Consider the following 17,676-nt stretch of genomic DNA (forward strand, 5'->3'; position numbering starts at 1 on the left):
AAATGATCATTACCAAAACATTCAAAACATGGAATTTCTCTAGTTTGAGTGTGTGAGATATGTGCATATTTGGGTAGGTTTTAGGAAGGTTCTAGAGATGCTTCTTTTATATGCTCTTCCCCTCTTTGGACCTCTTCCTTGTCATGAGATATAGAGTTTGAACTTTGTTTTTGACTAGATTGTTTTCTCAAAATTTGTTTTTCAACTTTAATGTTAAGTTGAATCAAGTCATTTAAATCTTTATAGGGTAAAAGTTCAACTTTGTTTCTTATCTCAAGTTTGAGACCACTTAAAAACCTAGATATGGTGGTATGGTTGTCCTCATTAATCCCTGCCCTTATTATATATAGCATCATCTTTTGCCACTATTCTTCTACACTTAGATTTTTTTGATGAAGTCCTTAGAGTTTGTCCATTGACTTTCTATTGTGGTAGGAGGGAATATGGCGGCGTCTTAAAACTCCCCTAAGATCATTCCAATACTCTATGGGAGGGTCCTTATGAAGGCGCCTTTTACTCTCAAGGGCATTCCACCAATACATAGCATTATCTTGAAAACTTAGGGTGGCTAAGGGTACCTTTCTTTTCTCACTTACTCTATGGCAAGCGAACAATTGTTCTACCTTCATTTCCCAATCTAGATAGGCTTCTACGTTTTCTTTTCCATGAAAATGAGGTAGATCTACCCTGACCTCTCTTGGGCTCTCTTGTTCTTTTCTTTTTCTTCTAGTTCTCCTAGGGGCTGGTTGATAATATTCATTTATCCTAAGACTTTCTTCCCCAAAAGATTCATGATTGTGAGAACTAGATGCATGTGAATATTTTTTAGATCTTTCATCCTTTTCTTTAGCCATTTTCAACTCTTTGATTTGTGCCTCATGTTCCAATTGTCTATATGAGAATGATGAAAAATCCTTGGCTAATTGTTTTAAAAGAGTTTTAATGGACTTTATATCACTTTCACTAGATTTAGAAGAGTGAGTTGACATGACTAAAGCTTTGTGTTAAAAGTATTTTACCTCAAGAAAGAAAAGGAAAGTAATGAAGGTAGCTTTTCAGGAAAGAGAAGTGAATCACTAGGATCTCTTAAGTACCAAGTCTTTCCTTGCCAAAACCTATCCCTTAAGACTTCACACAATTCTTTTTCTAAGTAATTTACTTAGATCACAATTAGGAATGAAAAATCAATTTTTATGCAAAGGAAAACAATGCAAAGCAATTAAACAAACAAAGCAAATAAGCAATGCAAATCAAGTTTAACAATACAAAACAAGTAATTAAAGCAAAGCAATTAACTAAGCACAAATTAAAGATTGCTAACTACAAAGCTTTAAACTAGACGAATCCTAAGGTGAGGCTTCTAGACACTTGGAGCCATTGAAGACACACTCACCGTCTACACGTGATTAATCCACTAATTAATCAAGGTTGAATGTAATTACAACTCAAAGAAATACAAAGAAATTGAATTGTGATTGATCTTCCTTGTTGTATTCTAGAAAGTGTATGTGTTTGTATTTATATTTGCTGCAGCTCCTTGCCTTAACCTCTTATGGTTAGCCAATTAAAATCTTCAAAATAGTACCTACTAAGTAGGGATAGACTCACCACAAGGTTAAGTCCACTTAAAAAGCACCAATTTAAATTTTGTTCTCCAATTAATTTTAGAGGTCAAGAAATGAAAGCAAGAAATAATTCAAATTTTAAAAATAGGACAACAGCAATTGGATTTGATTTATAGGACACAACTAGAAGGAGTATTGAATAATATTGGACAAGCAATAAAAATAGGCACTAAACAAAAGGTAGCACACAAATGGAACCTAGAGAATGGCACTAGAATTGATTAGAAAAACCAAAACAGTACTACTGGAAATTTTAGGTCCAAAAAGCCTGACTTATAAAATTTATGCTGAGCTGGCTATTTGAAATTTGATTCTGAAATTTGAACCACAAACAATTCAAGGTCTTAGCAACTTTTGGCGTTGTAATCACACCAAAATTATGCACCAAATTATTGTGATAAATTTTTCAAAATTCTTGTCCAACTACCGTATATTTTGGCGCCAGGATGCACACTTGTTTTGTTTTATTTATCATTTTTTCTCTATTTGTCTTTTGATCTGATTCTTTTTTTCTTGATTTTCTAATACATCAAACTGTATAGATCCAGATTTTCATAATTTTTCTTCAACGTATTTGAAATTCATAACAAAAAATGGCCAACACAGAATTTGAAAAATAGAGTAATCCTAATTCTGGAATTTAAAAACAGAATGAAGAACTTCAAAAACACAATGGAGTGAATGTATATGAATTTGTATGGATCTAACATACAAATATGAACTCAAACTAAAAGAAAAATGCACCAAAGGATCAACAAACACAGAATTATAGATCTGGACTCAAATTAAATCAAGAAACCAAAATTATCAACAAAATCAACACTACATGGATTTGATGACAAATTAGGAGAAACATGACTTGACAAAACATAATTGGATTCAAAAATCAAAATGACTCAAATGAACACAATATGAACCAATTAAAATTGCAATAAAGACTCAAATAAACCTAAAACAGAACATCAACACAAACTATATGGAATCCTACACAAAATTGCACAAGGATTGCTCAAGAACAATTGAACAAGATGCACCGATTGGAATTTCCAAACAACACACCAATTCAAAACGAAAATTAAAAAACAGCAAGACAATATGGAAGTGATGAACAACAAGGAATCCAGAATCAAACACAAAAATTAAAATGAAAAGAAGAAGGCACACTTAGCTCTTGAAGAACCATAGCTCATGATACCAAATGATGGATTTGTGTCTCCTTTCTTGCGGTTTTTGTTGATGAATGCGGAAGCTCCATGAATTGTTGGCGGAACAAGGCTCTACTAGGAGTGATCATACACTTGGAGGTGCATGAGAAGTGTGGTTTGAGAGAGGTGAGGCCTACTCTTCTTGAAGATGAAATTTCGGAAGATTAATAGCCTAATCCTAAGAGAGTTTAGGCAAAGAGTGAGAATGGCACAAAATTGGCAGCATTTCACTAATGAATTAATCTTGAATTTACATGACACAAGCTCCTTTATATATAGCAAGAGTGGGCTGAATATGAAAAGAGAATTGGAGGGAAATTCAAATGTTGGCACATGGGAAGGTGGCTCCTAAATTTCAGCACATGTGAGGTAGGTTCTAGAATTCTTCCATGTGCTAGGAGTTCTAGAACCTTACGCTCCACTTAGGCTAAATGTGGGCTGGACCTAAGTTTAATTAGGAGTTGGAAACTCTAATTAAACTTAGGTTAGCATTTTAGGTACCACTTTGCATGTTTCAACAATAATACAAAATAATTAAACTATGCTACTTTTGACAAAAAATGTAAAAACTATTCTACACTAGAGTTTATGACATGTAGAATGCGTCCTCTTGACCCCTCTTTGACCATAACTCTAGTGGTTGCCTCAATTTGACATTTTGGTGGCCTTTCAATGGATTGATGTCGGGGCCTCTTCCATCAGACCAATATCTTATTTCCACCTAAAATTTTGATTATGGTTGCTTATCCAACCTTGAGGATAATTATTATTGTTGGAGAAATCGCCTTGCCTTCCCCGGTTTCCCATGTAATTTACTTTTGTTTCAGATGAATTATTTTGGTAAGAACAATGACGATTGGATGATCACCTTCGCAAAAGTCACACCTTATTGGTTGATTCTAACTTTGAGAAGATTGCATAACTTGAAATTGTTGTGGCAGTTTAGCCATTTGTTCAGTTAATGCCTCAAGATGTTGTGTTAGAATTTTATTCTAAACCGAAATTGCATCTAAAGTATTCAACTCTAACAACCTTTTCTTCTGAATACCTTGTCTATCATGTTGGGCTTGATAATCTATTGATGTCAATGCATCAATAATATTTGTCGCCTATTCTACATCAACAACCATCATTGTGTCACCAGCTACAACGTCTAAAAGCATTTTGGTATCAGATCTAAGACCATTATGAGAGATACTCAATTTATCAATGTCTTTAAACCCATGATTTGGGATTTTCTTAGCATCACTTTGAATCTCTCCCATGTCTCATAGAAGGCTTCATCTGACCCTTGTTTGAACATAGAAATATCATACTTTGCTTTGATGTAGCAAGATAATGCAAAAAAAATCTTTGTAAACTTTTTCCCTCTACATCCTTCAAACTAGTAAGGCTCTAATTTGGATATGATTTGAGCCATTCCTTAGCTTTTCCTGCCAATGAGAAAGGAAAAAAATGCAGATAAACAATTCCAATATCACCTGATTGGAAGCCTATTGTTCCCACCAATTCATAAAATGTAGACAAATGTCTATATGGATCCTCATGGTCCATTGTTGTAAATTGATGGGCATTGATCAGACTGGGGAATGCAGGTGTCATCTCCAAGGCCTTAGTGGTAGTAGGTTTTGCAATACTATAAAAATGTCTTAGCCCCCACTGCATAGCATAATCTCCAAGTGTTATCATAGGATGTGGTGGTTGCTCTTCAGCCGCAATGCTTCTTTGAATAAATTCAATGGGATGAGAAGAAGCAGTTGAAGATTTTCCCTAAGTTCTCCTTGTTTTTCTTTTCTCTTTGTCTCCCTATTTTTCTAAGCTTCCTTTTCAATCTCTTCTTCAAATAGTATTTGGTCTTTACAAACCTGACCTCTTAATATCATAGACAACTCACTCAAGGGTTAGCACAAGGAGTAACTTGCAATAAAAATAAACTTTTAAAATAAAAATTTAAAATTGTACTGATAGGTCAAAACCGAGAGGTTAAGCTGAAAGCTAATACCGAAATAACCTCTCAGTTATAATAATAAATATATTGTGCTGATAGGCAAAAACCGAGAGGTTAGGCCGAAAGTTAATATCAAAATAACCTCTCGATTATAACAATAAACATATAAAATAAAATTAAAACATATATATATATAGCAAGGCCCAAATTACATAAGAAACCTATGTTAGAGGGTGCGTAAATAATAAAATGGTGTAGAAAAGCCCATTAAGGAAACTCTATAAATAGGAGATCAACATGAGAGGTAAGTAAGAGTGAATTTTATCTGATGAACATTACATCGTTTCTGACTTTGGCATCGGAGCGACTTGCAGGTACACCCCCCCATCTGTGGGAAGGAGAAGCCGAGAGCACCTAGCTGAGCGAGAAGCCGAGAGCACCTAGCTGAGCGAGAAACTGAGAGCACCTAGTTGAGGAGAAGCCGAGAGCACATAGCTGAGCGAGAAGCCGAGAGCACCCAACGTGAGGAGAAGTCCAGAGTATCCAGCCTACGAAGAAACCGAGAGAGTCCAGCCCAAGATTAGAAGATTTGTATAAGAGTTAAATCTTGTCAACCTGATTCTAGTGTTCTTAGTCCTTGTTGTAAGAACATTTTGGCGCCCACCGTGGGGCCGAGAAGTAGTTGAAAAAGGTTGAAGACAAGATGGATCAAAGAGGAGAACAAGGTGGAGAACAGGAAGACAATGTTAACATGCCAATGGCAATGTTGGTACAACTACAAAAAGAATTTGAGATGTTAAAAAAGAATAATGAAGAAGAATTAAGTATTTTGAGAGCCGAAAATGCACATATGAGGAGAAAATTGCAAGAAGAAATAGTTTTGAATTCGTCCTTTGAAACCATTCAACCTAGAGCACAAATGATTGAAAGACTTCATCACAACGAAAGTTCCCAAACCAAGAGAAGATTGCTTGAAAATTCTGGGGTTTTTGCAGGAGCATCTTCCAGAAAGCATTCGTTCTATGATGTTATAGTTGATACTCCATTACCTGACAATTGGAAAAATTTGACCATTGACAAATATGATGGAAGTACAGACCCTGATGAACACATTGCAATATATACCACTCAGATCAGGTTATATACGTGGAATGATGTTGTTATGTGCAGGGTGTTCCCTACAACGCTGAAAGGAGCAACATTGAGTTGGTTCACGCGTCTCCCACCTTTGAGCGTTGATTGTTTCGATACATTGGTGGAAAAGTTTGGTGCTCAATTTGCGACTAGTCGCCCTCATCATTTAACATCAATTGCCTTAGTAAACATAAGACAAGAGAAGGGGGAGTCATTAAGAATGTTCATGGAACGCTTTGGAAAGGTCGCCTTGGGTATTCGAAATCTCAGCCCAGAGGTTACCATGCATCATATGATAACAACGTTAAAACCGGGACCATGCCTTTGCAAAAAACCTGCAACTAATTTGGATGAACTAAGGCAGCGAGCATCAAAATTTATGCAGATGGAAGAACTAAGAGAGTTCCGAAACCAGGTGAGGCTTGATGGAGGTGAGAAGAAGGTGATAGAAAGAGAAAGCGGACCTATGGTCAGAAGAGCCCGAGAGAGTTTAGAAGTCGAAAATTCCAACAATACACACCTTTGAATACAAACAGAGCAAGAGTTTTACAAGAAGCCATGGCAGCTGAAATAATACCACCACCAAGAAAAGCAAGAACACCAGAAAGAGCTGATCACACCAAGCATTGTGAGTATCATAAAAATCATGGTCATCATACAGAAGAATGCATTGGGTTGAAAGATAGAATAGAAGAATTGATCCAAGCAGGGCAGTTGAAACGTTTCATCCGAGGGGGAAATGCAAGAATAAGGTTAAGTCCTGAAAAAGGATTGAAAGGGGGAGAGGTAGGACAGAGAAGAGTGGAAAGATTTGAAAGAAGAGAAGATAGAAGAGTTGAAGAAAGAGATGATAGAAGGGATGGAAGGCCAGAAAGAAGAGGTGATAGGGTTTATCAAAACACTCAATCAGTAAGGCGAAGTAGGGAACGAAGTCTGGGGAGGCCAGTCAGAGGGTTTATAAATACAATTTCAGGTAGGTTTTCTGGAAAAGAATCCTCGTCAGCAAGAAAACAGCATTGGAGAAGTATCAGAACCGTTAATCATATTTTTAAAAGAAGAACTTTGCCACCAATGCTTTTCACAGATGAAGACTTTCAAGAAATTGATCCCGATCATGATGACCCTATGGTGATAACAGTAGAAATAGCCGAGTATGTCGTCATGAAAACCTTGGTTGATCAGGGGAGCTCAGTTGATATTCTGTTTTGGGATACTTTCAAAAGGTTGCACTTGAGAGAAGAAGATATTGTACCTTTTCGAGAACAAATCATTGGCTTCTCGGGCGAAAGAGTTAGCACAAAAGGATATGTTGATTTAATGACAACATTCGGAAGAGGCAGTAAGACTAAAAAGATCAAAATCAGGTACTTGGTAGTGGACGTTTCCACATCATACAATGTGTTGTTGGGACGATCTTCTTTGAATAAGTTGGGAGCAATAGTATCAACACCGCATTTAGCCATGAAATTCCCAACAGAGAAGGGGGAGATAGCCACAATTTATGTCAATCAAAAAGATGCTCGGGAGTGTTATGCGGCAGGTTTAAAAATGAATTTGAAGATGGATAAAGATACTGAAAAATTGGTGGCCATGGAGGATTTGGATCCTAGGTTGAATGATGAGAGGTTGGAGCCGAAAGAAGAAACAACAGCGGTGGTGTTAGGCCAAGACGAGAGACAATGTACTTACATAGGTGGAAGTATGTCTGAAGAATTATTGAGCAAACTCATCACAGTGTTGCGTAACAACAAGGATTTGTTTGCCTGGAAACCGTCTGATATTCCTGGGATTGATCCAGAGGTAATTTGTCACAAGTTGTCTGTTTGCCGAGAAGCAAGGCCGGTATCTCAAAAACGAAGAAAGTTAGGAGAAGAAAGACGAAAGGCAGCAATTGAGGAAACCAAAAAGTTAATACAAGCTGGTTTTATCCGAGAGGCTAAGTATACTACATGGTTGTCTAATGTGGTATTTGTTAAGAAACCGAATGGAAAATGGAGAATGTGTACAGATTATACAGACCTGAACAAAGCCTGCCCAAAAGACACATATCCCCTACCCAACATAGACCGATTAGTTGATGGGGCGTCTGGCCAAGAGATGATGAGTTTTCTTGACGCTTATTCGGGGTATAATCAAATACAGATGTATGGACCTGACATCCCGAAAACACCTTTTACCACTGATGTTGCAAATTACTGTTATAAAGTCATGCCTTTCGGTTAGAAGAATGCCGCAACAACGTACCAGAGATTGATGGATAAAGTGTTTAAAGAACAAATTGGAAAGAACATGGAGGTTTATGTCGATGACATGGTTGTTAAATCAGGAGAGATACAGAAACATTTGGAAGATCTTGAAGAAGTGTTTGCACGAATAAGAAAATACAATATTCGTCTCAATCCAGAAAAGTGCGTTTTCGACGTAAAAGGAGGAAAAATTTTGGGATTCATGTTAACAAACAGAGGAATTGAGGCAAATCCTGATAAATGCGAAGCAATAATGAAGATGGGAAGTCCGAAAAAACTTGAAAGAAGTACAAAGGCTGGTGGGAAAACTGAATTCATTGTCAAGATTTCTACCAATATTGGCCGAGAAAACTAAACCGATAGTAAACTTGTTAAAAAAATCCGAAACCTTTGAGTGGAATGAGCAATGTGAGCAAGCCTTTTCTCAGATCAAAAGCATAGTGGCCGAACCCCCAATCTTAGTTAAACCCATGCCAACCCAACCCATCATAGTTTACCTAGCAACTTCAAATGAAGCCATAGGAGCTGCCTTGATCCAAGAAAACCCAGAGCAAAAACCGATATATTTCGTAAGTAGATCCCTTCAAAATGCTGAAACCAGATATCCCAAGGTTGAAAAAATTGCCTTAACATTGGTGTATGCCGCGAGGCGTCTTCGACCATATTTTCATAATCATCAGATAATTGTGAGAACAGATTATCCAATATCTAAAATTTTGAGAAAACCAGAACTTGTAGGTAGAATGGTGACGTGGTCAATGGAGCTTTCAGAATATGGAATCAAGTATGAACCAAGAGGACCGATCAAAGCCCAATCCCTTGCGGATTTCATTATTCAGATGCCGACAACAACACAACAGGAGCAGTGGACATTGTATGTAGATGGCGCGTCAAGCAAAAGAGGAAGCGGAGCAGGGATAGTACTTGAAGGACCAGATAACTTCCAAGTAGAGATGGCGTTAAGGTTTGAGTTTAGAACATCCAACAACCAAGCCGAATATGAAGCTCTTGTTGCAGGGTTACTATTGGCCAGAGACATGGGAGTCGAAAATGTCATTTGCAAAAGTGACTCTCAACTTTCAGTGGGACAGGTGCAAGGAGAGTATCAGGTAAAAGATCCATTATTGATGAAATATTACCATAAAGTATTAAATATTATGCAATGTTTTAATAAGGCCGAAATGAAATATATTCCGAGAGAATTAAACATGAAAGCAGACTCGTTATCCAAATTAGCAAGCCAACAACGACAAGGGCAACATAATTCAGTCATACAATAAACCCTCAGTCAGCCAACAGTGAGTTTAGAAGAATGCTTCAATATTGCAACGTCAAAAGATGAATGGATAAAAACTTACATAGAAGTAATCAAGAGCCAAGAACAAGGTGTTGAACCAGATGCAAAAACGACAAAGAAAGTAGCTAGTTTTGTTTTAATTGGTGATGAACTTTACAAAAGAGGATATTCTATGCCTTTGTTAAAATGTCTATCAAGAGAACAAGCCGAATATGTAATTAAAGAACTCCATGAAGGAATTTGTGGACTACATTGTGGAGCTCGAACAATGGCAACAAAGGTCTGCAGAGCTGGTTACTATTGGCCAACAATCCGAGAAGATTGTGAACTTTATGTTAAAGCATGTAAAAAATGTCAAGAATTTGGAAGTTTAAATCATATACCAGCGCAAGAGTTGCAAGGAATTATTTCCCCTTGGCCATTTGCAAAATGGGGAATTGATATACTTGGTCCATTTCCACTTGGACGAGGACAAACCAACTTCATGATAGTAGCTGTGGACTACTTTACAAAATGGATAGAAGCAGAAGCATTGACTAAGATAACAGCTCAGCAGGTTCAAACGTTTGTATGGAAAAATATAATATGTTGATTTGGAATCCCACACACCATTATAACTGACAATGGCCGACAATTCATTGACAAAAAACTTATGGAATTTTATGCAGATTTGGGAATCAAGTCAACAAACACTTCAGTTGAACATCCGCAAACGAATGGACAAGCTGAGGCTGCAAACAAAGTTATTCTCGGACAGTTAAAGAAGAGGCTAGGAAGCGCTAAAGTTTTATGGGCAGAGAAGTTGCCAGAGATATTATGGGCATATAGGTGCACACCACAAACTTCAACTGGAGAAACACCATTCAACCTCACATATGGAACAGATGCAATGTTACCAGTGGAAGTTAGTGAACCAACATTACGGAGGCAAATGGAAGATTGGAATATCAACAACGAATGCTTAAGGACTGACCTTGATCTTATTGAAGAACTTAGAGAACGAGCAAAAATAAAGGAAGCAGCAGTAAAGAGAAGAGCAATGAAGAGGTTTAATGCAAAAGTAAAGTTAAGAGATTTTAAGGAAGGGGATTTGGTCTGGAGAATGCGAACTGATGCTCGAAAAGATCCACGACATGGAAAGTTAGCATCCAATTGGGAAGGTCCTTTCAGGGTACTGGAAAATTTGCAAAATGGAGCCTATAGATTAGAAACTCTGGAAGAGAAAGTAATACCAAGAACATGGAATGCGAGTCATTTAAAGTTCTATTTTAGTTAAAATAGAAGATGTAAAAAGAAGACTTTTGTGTACATACTTATCGTCTAATAAAGAAGCATTACCAAGTGACAATTACCAAGTGACAACAGTCATCTTGTTAACTTTCATTTTTTTTTCAGTCTTGGATATTTTTTCTAGGAAAAATCCCACAATGCTTTCACTTCAGGTGAAATCCCTCCCGAAAGAATATTTCCTTATGATCCTTTCGGTCTTGGATGCTTTCACTTCAGGTGAAATCCCTCCCGAAAGAGTATTTCCTTATGATCCTTTTGGTCTTGGATGCTTTCACTTCAAGTGAAATCCCTCCCGAAAGAGTATTTTCTTATGATCCTTTCGGTTTTGGATGTTTTCACTTCAGGTGAAATCCCTCCCGAAAGAGTATTTCCTTATGATTCTTTCGGTCTTGGATGCTTTCACTTTAGGTGAAATTCCTTCCGAAAAAATATTTCCTTATGATTCTTTCGGTCTTGGCAGCTTTCACGGCAAGGGAAATCTCCCGAAAGAGTATTTCTTTATAATCCTTTCTGTTCTTACAAGGACCTAGAAACAAACTGTCTTCGTCTTCCACCTGTTGACCTCTCGGCCTTCGCTTCCGGACTCCCTTCTCGGTGTGATCTTTCGGCTTACTCGTTCTTGGTTTGTATTTGGTTTGAAAACCTTTCACGTTTTATTGAATTGCTTGACTGACACTTCCCGGTCAACTTTAATTTACTCCATTCGATCTTTCGGTTTTTGGTCTCGGCATCCTCTCACAGATGGGTGTGCGTACCTGAAAGGTGCTCCGATGCCAAAGTTAGATTCAGTTTTACAGGATATTAAAATGATTTCAACAACCCTTACCTCTCAGGATGACCCTCTATTTATACTACTCTTTTATTGGGCCCAGAAGTTATTTGGGCCTTTTCTTTTTGTATTAAACATTTACTATACATACCTACATATTTGGGCCCCGTTTCATGGGCTTTTGCTTAATAATAATTTCCATTCTATTTTATTTCTTTCGTTATTTAGTTTACTTTCGGTCGGCTTAGTACACCTTGCTTTCGGTCGGCTTAGTACACCTTGCTTTCGGTCGGCTTAGTACACCTTGCTTTCGGTCGGCTTAATACACCTTGCTTTCGGTCCAATCTCTTGGCCCAGTACACTAAGCCCCCCAGGCATAAGGAGGTGTAGACGACGAAATGTCTATTAGAAGATAAAATGCTACCTCTTGTATTTGTTGGAGGGAAAATCAATTTTGAAAGAAAAGAGAGAAAAACTTAAATGGTGTATTAACTATGAAAAGACAAGCTGATGAGACCGCTTGACAGGACAAGCTGGAAGTGCCAACCATCGGATGTAAGTAAATCTGATGGTCACTATGCCATGACTCTTCAGATTTCACCACTCTTCCACCACTATAAATCTTCACTTCTATTCACCTTATTTCACAGTTTCTCCCTACATTATATATTAAAGCTGAAGCAAATATTCGCGGAAGGTATAATGTCCTCATCAAGTTCTGTTTCCGTTTCTTCTGAGTTTACGGAATTTTCGAGCACGAGTAATGAATCTACTGGGAGAGTGATTGAGACCAATAAGAATGCCAACCCTGCTTTGTCACCTGAAACGGTTTCGTGTCTGAATTCGTCAAGCAAGGACGGCGTAGATGTTGAGGTCGAGGAAAAAGAAGTGGCCGAACAAAAATTAAGCCTTCGGCCCGGGTACGAATGGGTTAATCCAAAAGTTCGGGAATATTTCTCTCGGTACCAATTTACTTCAACCCTTCGTAACTTCCTTTCTAAAATTTATGTGTATTCTCCTGATGCCACTGAGGAAATCATTTCTTTTCGGCGAACTTGTGCCATTGATAATGTTTGTCATGGCCGTGAAGGCGACGAACACGAATTTTTTTATTTTTATGAATGTCTCTTTACTGATCTCCATATTCGGTTTCCGTTAAGTGAATTTCAGATGGGTGTCCTGCGTTTTCTTAATATTGCTCCTACTCAACTTCACCCCAACGGCTGGGCTTATATGCAAGCTTTTAGTATTTTGTGTAGATACCTTTCTTTAATTCCGAGTCCGAAAACCTTTTTATATTATTATAGCTCTCGGCCCGGTAAGAAGCCTAGTTGGTTGTCCCTGATCAGTAAGACAAAAGTGTGTTTCCTTTCTCCATTTACTTCTTCGTATAAAAATTTCAAAGGAGGCTTCTTTAAAATTCTAATTGAGGAAACCGGGAGAAAGTACTTCTTTGATGGTGATATTCCAAAATTCCCTTTTTACTGGACCCGTGCTCCTGTGAAATTCAACTCTTGTTCTTACCATTCGATGACTACCGAAGAGAAGCATAGTATTGCGGTTCTAAGTCACTTCTCCCATAAGATTCCAACTCGTGCTCTGCTTCGGCTATACGTTTCTCGTAAACCCCAAAAGGATTTCATGGGTATGTGATTCTTTCGGATTTTCTCTTTTAGTAATAAGAATTTTAACTTTGCTGAATCTATTGGTGATGTCCAGGTTTAATGGCGGCCACAAAACCGAAGGATCGTGCTTATTTCTCTAAGCTGTTTAATCAGGCTGGAGGTTCAACTCCTCGTTTCGAGAATGAAGCTCCAGGAACAGGAAATGAAGTTGTTGAGCCTACCCCTCGCTTAGAGGTTGAAATAGCCGCGGACGCCGGAATAGGACCTTCTAGAAAGAGTAGGAAACGAGACAAGAATAATAGAAGGTCACACTCCTCTAAAAAGCATCGTCATGGTTCTGGGAGTTCTTCTGAATCGCTTTTTGAAACAATGTTCACATCGTCCACACGCTTTTCAGACTTTGTTGATTGCAACCTTGATTCCTCTGCTCGGGATATGTTCAAAGTGGTTTCTGTTCCTTCTCTAGCTGATTCAATGTTTGAATTGACTAGCCGTGCTTTTTTGATTAGTGAAGCGATAAAAGAAAAAACAAAGAGCCATGTTACTTCTGCTGAATTTGAGAAATTGAAGAGGGAAGCAGCTGAATCGAATGAGAAAATCGCGTTACTAAATTCGCAAATTGATGAACTCTCTGCGGTTAATAACCGACAAGAAACTGAGAAAGAAAAATTGAAGAGTGAAAACGTCCAGCTCTCGGCCCAAACTTTGGCACTTAACTCGGAGAATCAAGAATTGAAGGTAGACGTTGCTAAACTCACTGCTGCGAAGAAAATCGATGCTGAAAGCATTTCTCAATTGGAAGCAGAAGTAAACAAGTTAAAGTTGAGAGTTGGTGAAGCTGAGAGTTTTGTTATCCAACAACACCAGTTGGGTTTTGAGAAAGCTCTTCAACAAGCCGAATATTTCTACAAGATCCCGTTAGATGCCGGTAACTTTGATGTCGGCAAAGACTTCTATAAGGACAAATTAATTCCAGTTAGTGATATTCCTTATGACGGATCTCCAGAAGATGAGAGGGAAAATGAAGGATGAAAAATGAATGACGAGGCCGAATAGTAATCTAATTAGGATGTTTTTTGTTTTTTGTAATAGCTCCGAGTAAAAACTTTCGGACTTTTTAGGACGTTTTGTCTCTGTAGTAATAGGAATTTTGGATATACGGCATCAAATTATATGATAATATTTGATGTACTTTGTGTCTATCTTACGTGATCAGTTCCAGCTATTTATTATCTTAATTTCATACGATAAATGTATTCTATTTAATCGAACAAGAACGGGCGATCGGCCATTTAATTGTGATCTTTAAGCGAACAACTAAGGATAGGTGGCCAGCTTACTTGCGATGTTAATCAAGCAAATTTGGTAAGCGTTCGACCGGCACTTGAGATGTTATGTTCAGCCAATATTTGCGATGTTAATCAAGCAAATTTGGTGAGCGTTCGGCCGGCACTTGCGATGTTACGTTCAGCCAATATTTGCGATGTTAATCAAGCAAATTTGGTGAGCGTTCGGCCGGCATTTGCGATGTTACGTTCAGCCAATATTTGCGATGTTAATCAAGCAAATTTGGTGAGCGTTCGGCCGGCACTTGCGATGTTACGTTCAGCCAATATTTGCGATGTTAATCAAGCAAATTTGGTGAGCGTTCGACCGGCACTTGAGATGTTACGTTCAGCCAATATTTGCGATGTTAATCAAGCACATTTGGTGAGCGTTCGGCCGGCACTTGAGATGTTACGTTCAGCCAATATTTGCGATGTTAATCAAGCAAATTTGGTGAGCGTTCGGCCGGCATTTGCGACGTTACGTTCAGCCAATATTTGCGATGTTAATCAAGCAAATTTGGTGAGCGTTCGGCCGGCACTTGAGATGTTACGTTCAGCCAATATTTGCGATGTTAATCAAGCAAATTTGGCGAGCGTTCGGCCGGCACTTGAGATGTTACGTTCAGCCAATATTTGCGATGTTAATCAAGCAAATTTGGTGAGCGTTCGGCCGGCATTTGCGACGTTACGTTCAGCCAATATTTGCGATGTTAATCAAGCAAATTTGGTGAGCGTTCAGCCGACACTTGCGATGTTACGTTCAGCCAATATTTGCGATGTTAATCAAGCAAATTTGGTGAGCGTTCGACCGGCACTTGCGATGTTACGTTCAGCCAATATTTGCGATGTTAATCAAGCAAATTTGGTGAGCGTTTGGCCGGCACTTGAGATGTTACGTTCAGCCAATATTTGCGATGTTAATCAAGCAAATTTGGTGAGCGTTCGGCCGGCACTTACGATGTTAATCAAGCAAGCTGGCAATCGTTCTTTCGGGAAGGATTTCACCTGGAGTGAAAGCGTCCAAGACCGAGAGTTTCTAGTTAACACTTAGAACTTTCAACAAAAGATCTTAATATACAATAGTTAGTGTTCTTAAATACAAGCCTTAACTGAAATAAAATTTTAAGTGACTCATATTCCAAGTTCTGGGCATTGGCTTTTCGTCTAACGTTTCCAACCTATAGGCTCCATTCTTCAAGTTTTCTTTTACTCTGAACGGTCCTTCCCAGTTTGGTGCTAACTTCCCTTGTGCTGGATCTTTTCTTGCATCAGTTCTCATTCTCCATACCAAATCTCCTTCACTAAAAGTTCTCGGTCTTACCTTCGCATTGAACCTCTTACATGCTCTTCTTTTCACTGCTTCTTCTCTGATTTTGGCTTTCTCTCGAAGTTCTTCAATCAAATCTAATTCTGCCTTTAAACATTCATTGTTAGCACTCCAATCTTCTATTTGGCTTCGCAATGTTGGTTCAATGACCTCTATGGGCAACATAGCATCTGTTCCATATGTGAGATTAAATGGTGTTTCTCCAGTTGATGTCTGCGGTGTGCATCTATATGCCCACAATATTTCAGGTAACTTCTCGGCCCACAACCCTTTCGCACTTCCCAATCTTCTCTTTAGTTGACTGAGAATGACTTTGTTAGCTGATTCTGCTTGCCCATTTGTTTGCGGATGTTCAACTGAGGTAGTTGTAGACTTGATTCCCAAATCCGCATAGAATTCCAGAAGCTTTTTATCAATAAACTGTCGGCCATTGTCGGTTATAATAGAATGTGGAATGCCGAATCTACAAATTATATTCTTCCACACAAATGTTTGAACTTGTTGAGCTGTTATTTTTGTCAACGCTTCAGCTTCTATCCATTTTGTGAAATAATCAACCGCAACAATCATGAATTTTGTTTGTCCTCGGCCTAAAGGGAATGGGCCGAGGATATCCATTCCCCATTTAGCGAATGGCCAAGGAGAAGTAATGCTCTGCAACTCTTGTGATGGTATATGATTGAGGCTTCCAAATTCCTGACACTTCTTACAGGTTTTAACGTATTGATTGCAATCTTCACGTATTGTCGGCCAATAATATCCGGCACGACAGATTCGTGTTGCCATTGTTCGCGCACCACAGTGCAATCCACATAGTCCTTCATGAAGTTCTCGGATTACATGTTCAGCTTGCTCATGAGAAAGACACTTTAACAAAGGAGTTGAAAACCCTCTCTTGTACAGTTCATCCCCTATGAAGATAAAATTAGCGACTTTTCTAGCCATTCTAACATCAATTTCAATTCCTTGTTCTTGATTGTTAATCACTTCTTTGTATGATCGAATCCAATCATCTTTCTCTGTGGTAACAATCAAACATTCTTCCACTCCAACAGTCGGATTGTGCAAGGTTTGTTGTAAAATGGAGTTGTGCTGAGGTTGTCTTCGTTGACTTGCCAACTTGGATAGAGAATCTGCCTTTGTGTTTTGTTCTCTCGGAATGTGTATGATCTCGGCTGTGATAAAGTTTTCCATAATGCTTAAGACTTTGTGATAATACCTTAATAGCAAAGGATCTCTTATCTGGTATTCACCTCTCATATGTCCCACCATTAATTGAGAATCACTTCGGCATATAACATTTTGTGCACCCATGTCTTTGGCTAAAACCAACCCTGCAATTAAAGCCTCATACTCGGCTTGGTTATTTGAAGTTTTGAATTCAAATTTCAGAGCCATTTCCAAATGAAAGTTCCCTGGTCCTTCTAGCACGATTCCTGCCCCACTCCCCTTCTTGCTGGATGATCCGTCAACAAATACAATCCACGCTTCATGATCAGCTTCCATTGTCGGCATTTGGATAATAAAGTCTGCTAATGCTTGTGCTTTGATTGCTCCTCGCGGCTCATATTTGATTCCAAATTCTGACAACTCTACTGACCATGCTACCATTCTTCCCGCAAGTTCAGGTTTTCTTAATACTTTGGCTATCGGGCAATCGGTTCTGACAATAACCTGATGATTCTGAAAGTATGGCCGAAGTCGCCTTGCTGTGTATACAAGTGTTAAAGCAATTTTTTCAACCCGTTGGTATCTAGTTTCGGCGCTTTGGAGAACTCTGCTCACGAAGTATATAGGCCTTTGTTCTGGATTTTCTTGTATCAAGGCTGCTCCTATGGCTTCGTGAGAAGTGGCAAGGTAGACAATGATAGGCAGAGTTGAC

The 17,676-nt window shown here is 38.5% G+C and overlaps 1 non-coding gene across 1 annotated transcript; it reads left to right on the plus strand.

Annotated features, from left to right (window-relative positions):
- Positions 1-4,048: 4,048 nt before the first annotated feature.
- LOC137827377 (small nucleolar RNA R71) lies at positions 4,049-4,153 on the plus strand. The gene has a single exon (XR_011083747.1). It is a non-coding gene; the product is annotated as a small nucleolar RNA R71 (small nucleolar RNA).
- Positions 4,154-17,676: the final 13,523 nt, after the last annotated feature.

The sequence above is a fragment of the Phaseolus vulgaris genome, chromosome 8, assembly GCF_000499845.2.
Source record: "Phaseolus vulgaris cultivar G19833 chromosome 8, P. vulgaris v2.0, whole genome shotgun sequence".
In the NCBI taxonomy this organism is placed as follows: domain Eukaryota; kingdom Viridiplantae; phylum Streptophyta; class Magnoliopsida; order Fabales; family Fabaceae; genus Phaseolus; species Phaseolus vulgaris.